Raw genomic sequence first — 6,476 nt, forward strand, 5'->3', positions numbered from 1 at the left:
TACGGCTCACCCTCAGTCGCAGGAGTGTGGGCAGGGCTTTCCTCCACGCCCTCGATCTCCACGAGGACTCCCACGATGCACGGTGTGGCCGGCTCACACACCTGGTCAGTCGCGCTCTCGAGATCCTGTTCCCTGTCAGTGGATGGCTCGGGCTCTGCGGCTGCGGTGGGCTCTGGCTCCGTGATGGTGGCTGGCTGGTCTCTGGGTCGGGAGTGGGACTGGCGAGATCCACTATCGGGCAGACGGTGAAAGGTGAGCCATTTCTCGCCAGAGTCCACTCCACGAATGCGGCGAAATCCTCCCGAGGACCATCTTCGGACGACAACGCTCTGCATTTGGAGTTCAGGCTGGTGTTGTAGAAGGTGCAGAGCGCGTCGTCCGGGTAGCTGGTGGCATTAGCTAATAGAAGAAACTGTCTGGTATGGTCCTCGAGAGAACGTCCTTCCTGCTTCAGCAGGAGGATGGGGAATTCGGGACGATAGAGGGGATCCATAGAAACTAAGAAAAGAAAAGACTGTGAAAAACAAAAGCAAAACGGAGGGAAAACACACAGTTTTAAACTTTCTTTTTTTGGTCGGGTCTTCTGTCACGGTTTACACTGCCTGAAGGAATACGGAGCCGAGGATAAACGGAATAAGGCTTTTAATATATACAACTCATGGAGCACAGGGATAGACACACGTAAGTGAGTGAGTAGTCACAAGTGAGGAGACCCGACAAAACAGAACTGAAAAGACAAGGCTTATGTACAAAAGGATAATTGGGGAAACACAGGTGGATGGCATGACTAAATTAACAGGGACATGGAACACATGAGGAATAGAATAGACACACCTGGGAACTAATCAAACCAAACACGGAAAGACAGAAACTGGGTCACGGGCAAAAACACACTAAATGAGTCCAGGTGTGACAGGTAGAGTACCCAAAAACTTTACTCAAGTAAAAGTAAAAGTAATTCTAGAAATATTTACTCAAGTAAAAGTAAAAGTGCTAGTCTTGAATAGTTACTTGAGTAAGAGTAAAAGAGTATCGGATAAAAAAAATCTACTCAAGTAGTTAGTTACTAGTTACTTTGGGTCATATATACGGAGCCTATTTTTATTAAAATAAATAGATAAAATGTATGTAATGTATGTGTGTGTGTGTGAATGTATATATTTCATCAGCCTTTACTCCAATTTATGTAATTTATTATAAAACCCTGTCTGTTTACTTAAGTAACAAATATAGGTGTCATGCCATAACATATTTTTAATACGACTGACTTTATATTAAATGTGAATTTAACATTGAAAGTTAATGTGATATAAATATTGCTACTAATCTTTCATTGTTCAGAAAGAGAGCAAATAACATCTACATGATTAAAGATCATTTTCACTGAATGTCTAGATTTCAATCACTCTCAGAAACTCCCATTAAAATCACTGAAACTGTTAACACTGTGAAATCAATAACTTAATTATAGATTCGTACACACATCTGCACTTTGTTGTTTCTGACGAGAGAATTCGCCAGAAAGAGGTCTCCATTCAGTGAGCGAGTGAAGGAAGCACCGGCATTTTAGCGATGACTCATTTGAACACCTCTGATTGGCCATTGCATTCAAAAGCTCAACAGAATCTTGTGTGATTGGTTATAATGCGCAGCGCTGTAAAAACGCGTCTGTCTCTGGCTCAGCGCCAGCAAGCGATCGCAGATCTGAATTTAGCAGCTGATATGACTTGTTGAACGTACTCGCACCGGTGTGATTGTATTAAAATTAATAAAATCTTAATCGGCTATTTTTTTGTCTTTTAGAAGCTGCATTCAACTTGACTCCCCTCTGTTATAAGCCACACACTTACAACAAACTAATGTCACAGTGGTATCGTGTACTGTAATCGAATGTAGCCCAAGTTATTACCTGTTAAACAGTAGACAGTGGTGTTCATCTAATAAGGATCTCCATCGCAAGCAAATAATAGCCTTTGTAAATTTGCTTTCAATTCAGTGCAGTTCCATAGCCCCGTTTTCAGCGCTGCTGATATTCTTAAACGTTACAGCTCTGAGTGAACCGCTTCAGACGCTCAGCGCGTGAGGCAGGGAGCTGAACGACTCATTCAAACTGATTCATGAACCAATTCACTCGTTTGCCAATTGGTTTGATCAAGCCTTTGAACAGAATTGACTCAAAAGAATGAATCATTCGCGAATGGGCATCGCTCATTGCCCAGAGAAAAGTAGACGGCGTGTTTGGAATAAACTGAAGCATTTATAACATTTATTGCTTTAAGATAAAGTAACGAGAGGGGCGTCGGCCACAGTAACGAAGTAAAAGTACAGATTTTTCCCCAAAAATTTACTCAAGTAAGAGTATAAAGTACCCATCTTTAAATATACTCCGAAAAGTATTAGTTACCCCGAAAAATTACTCAAGTAAATGTAACGAAGTAAATGTAACTCGTTACTACCCACCTCTGTATATATATATATATATATATATATATATATATATATATATATATATATATATATATATATATATATATATATATATATATATTAGGACTGCCACGCACAGGCCATATTGATTGCAAACACAGAAACAAGATGAGTAAAGGAAATGTGGTACTTATTAAAATAATCAACCTTAACTTAAATATATGAATACAGAAAACCCCTGTTAAAAGGTTAATATAACATTTCCCATTTTATGACTAGTAAAATAATGGCAATCGCTGCTTCTTTTTCTAGTGTGACAAGTGTGAGCGTTAAGGCACAATACTGCCACCTAAGAGCTCAACCAGGTACTGGTGCTGGAGAATTTACATGTGGTGTTATCAAGTTATCATAATACAGGTGCTTCTCGATGAATTAGAATGTCCTAAAAAAGTTCATTTATTTCAGTAATTCAACTCAAATTGTGAAACTTTTGTATTAAATAAATTAAATGCACACAGACAGAAGTAGTTTAAGTATTTGGTTCTTTTCATTTTGATGATTTTGATTCTCATTTAACAAAAACCCACCAAATCACAACCTCAACAAATTAGAATACTTAAAAAAAAAAAAAAAAAAAAAAAAAATTGTTTGCCCTTCTGGAAAGTACATTTACTATACATGTCACTCAATACTTGGTAAGGGCTCCTTTTGCTTTAATACTGCCTCAATTCGGCGTGGCATGGAGGTGATCAGTTTGTGACAATGCTGAGGTGGTCTAGAAACCCAGGTTTCTTTTACAGTGGCCTTCAGCTCATCTGCATTGTTTGGTCTCTTGTTTCTCATTTCCCACTAGACAATACCCCATAGATTATCTCAAAGGTTCAGGTCCTGTGAGTTTGCTGGACAGTCAAGCAAACCAACACCATGGTCATTTAATTAATTTTTGGTGCTTTTGGAGGTGTGGGCAGGTGCCAAATCCTGCTGGAAAATGAAAATAGCATCTTCAAAAAGCTGGTCAGCAGAGAGAAGCATGAAGTGCTCCAAATTTCTACTCAGCTCCTTCCACTCAACTTTCTGTTAACATGCTTGGATACAGCACTCTGTGAACAGCCAGCTTCTTTGGCAGTGAATGTTTGTATCTAATCCTCCTTGTGAAGGGTGTCAATGATTGTCTTCTGGACGACTGTCAGATCAGCAGTCTTCCCCATGATTGTGTAGCCCAGTGAACCAAACTGAGAGACCATTTTTAAGGCTCAGGAAACCTTTGCAGGTGTTTTGAGTTGATTAGCTGATTGACATGTCACCATATTCTAATTTGTTGATTTGGTGGGTTTTTGTTAAATGTGAGCCAAAATCATCACAATTAAAATGACCATAGACTTAAACTAATTCAGTCTCCCTACTTCAATATAAATTCAATGGAGAGTGTTAGACCCCCAACAAATCGCTTCAGATTATGATGATTTGTCTCTATAGGAACAAACGAGAGCGTAGCCTGACATGGTGACTCATCACAAAGAGCATGTGACTCTGAACGCTTGTGCTTTTCACAGTGCAAATGCATTATATGCCAAGTGTAAGAGTATGCCAAGTTTAAGAATCCAAACACTGAGGCACAGATTCCCTCAGTGCTATACATGGGATCGATAACCCAAAAGAGCATCTTAACCCTGCAAGTCCCATGATCCGAGTCTTAGCCGTGCCTCAGCAGAAGCAGGACCCATAACGCAGGACACAAACGCTTGTCAATTATCTTTAAAAAAAAAGGAACAAATGCAAATGGAGCTTCTTATTGGAGATACTCACAATGAGCATGTTTAGAGTCCTAGAGCACTGAATGTGCAAGCTCCTAACTAAGACACATAACGCATTGATCGTGTGTGTCATCAAGTGTCAGAAACCCCGGGCACAGAGGCACACACTCTCCACAACACTCAGCCGTGCTGGTCTATCACATGTACTTCAAACAAATGGCTCCTGAAGACTGCCAAAAGGATGAAGTATTCTGCAGGTGCACTTTTATATTTCCAGGCACCCCGCCTATGATGTCAGGGGCCAGGTGGACCAATAGATTGGCATCGCTTCACACATGCTTCAGACACTGGTCATGCAGGCTTCATTCCCCAATGTATGGAGTTACCTAGAAGGGGAACTACCTTGACCTTATTACGTAAAGCTATTATAACAAGCAATGCCCTCTTTTATCACAAAAAAAAACACCACACGACTGAAGCAGAATCTGCAGGTCTGCTGTGTGTCCTTTCTTGTTACATTACACTTAACCTTACAGGCCATTTTGAATGCACAAAAATGCAAAAATACCCTGGGACATTTGGTAGATAGACCAACAAAAAGGGGTTGTTTCCCTGGATAAAGGTCACTGTACATCTGTTTTGTTTCTGATGTGAAGGGCAGCTCAAGGTCTTAGCCCTCCCCATTCCCAAGCTCTTTCTTTCCCCTTTCCACTTTTTCATGTTCTCTGTCTCTTTCTGATTCATTCAACTTTTTGCCAATTCCATCACTCCGTGTGAGTGTGTGGCGTGTGCGAATGTGTGCGTGTCTGCTTGCTTTTGATTAAATCCAGGGCAAATGTTGCTGCACACACAAAAGCATGGCAACTGCAAGGAAATCTTTCAATCTGTCGCCATGGCATGATAATAAAAAGCCATCCATCAGCCCGATATTGGCAGGAACAAATTGGGTTGGGGAAACAAAGGCAGCTTGGCTCTGCCCATTCCCGTTGGTGCACGTGTGTTTGTGAGCGCGTGTATTTATGTGGATGCTCCCATTTTGGAATGGTGCGCGGAGATGGGAGCGGTGAAAAAAAGCTCTCCTGTCAGAGCTGGAAAGGCGATGGCGAATTGAGCTTAGCACAGAGAATGCAAAGCGGTCACGGCAGCTTAGCCATTAGCGGAGGTGAGCCCCGTGCATGAAAGTGGAACATTAAGATTTCTCCAGCGTTAGGACTGAGACATCTCTAACACAGATGGGTAGTGTGTGTGTGTGTGTGTGTGCTTGTGCGTGTGCTTGTGAGGGATGAAATGAGCAGTGACGCATGGTTATTTTTATAAAGGTCACACTTGAGCATTCAGAGGTAAGGAATTTGACAATACCCCTATATTTAGTGGACAGTTCTTAAGCATTGCTGTGAAAAGCACTCATCCAACATGTTTGACAAAAACTTTTTGAAAGCCTGGCTATCGCTGATATGTTCTAATACGTCACTGTGTACGAATGTGAGGACTCACAGATTCCAAAGTCTCGCATTAATTCGCTTTGAATGTGAAAACAAAATTAAAGTTGCTTAAGAAGTCTTGAGTAAAAGGATTCAAGCTCTAATCCTCTTTTTGCTTTTCTTTATTTCTAAGAACCATTATTTTGGCTGTATTTCCATAAAGCTTCGCTTTGGCTGTACGCTGTACCTCTAATCTGAGTGTAATTCCTGCCGCATGTCAAACAAGCAACATCTCCTCTGCCCTGTAAGCTCTGAACATTTTCCCTGTCTGTAATCCTTCTAAGCTCACCACTCAACCATGTGGTCATCTGGCTGCCTGCACATTTGCCCATTTTATCATCTCCTACCACAGGCACAGCTGGGTATGTGCCACCGGAGTCCTGCCAGTTTGTCTGCACGCATATCCTGTGTGCTGCAATGCCCTCCTGCCCTGGCCCAGCTTTCTAATCCAGTCCTGCACTCCTAATAGAGTCCCATGCTTTAGGAGTGCAGGAATGAAAACCTTTTTTTTTTTCTTTTTTTACCCAAACTCAAGGCTAACCCCTACTTGCGCTTTCCTTAGGTATCGTGGTGGTACCATATATCCACACTGTAAAATAGAACTGCACTTGATTGTAGGTGTTTTTTTTTGTTTTTTTTTATAATGTCAAGTTCCAAAAGACAAACTGAAACAAATGCTATAAATACACAGTAAGTGTAGGATTTGGAATGTGAGTTATCAAAAGACTGTGGAAGGGATCACTTGCACTGGTAGGCCGGTCAGAGCCCAGGAACTCAGTCAACAACAGTTCTTTCTTTGAGGACTTTACTTTCC

The sequence above is a fragment of the Carassius auratus genome, chromosome 14, assembly GCF_003368295.1.
Source record: "Carassius auratus strain Wakin chromosome 14, ASM336829v1, whole genome shotgun sequence".
Taxonomy (NCBI): domain Eukaryota; kingdom Metazoa; phylum Chordata; class Actinopteri; order Cypriniformes; family Cyprinidae; genus Carassius; species Carassius auratus.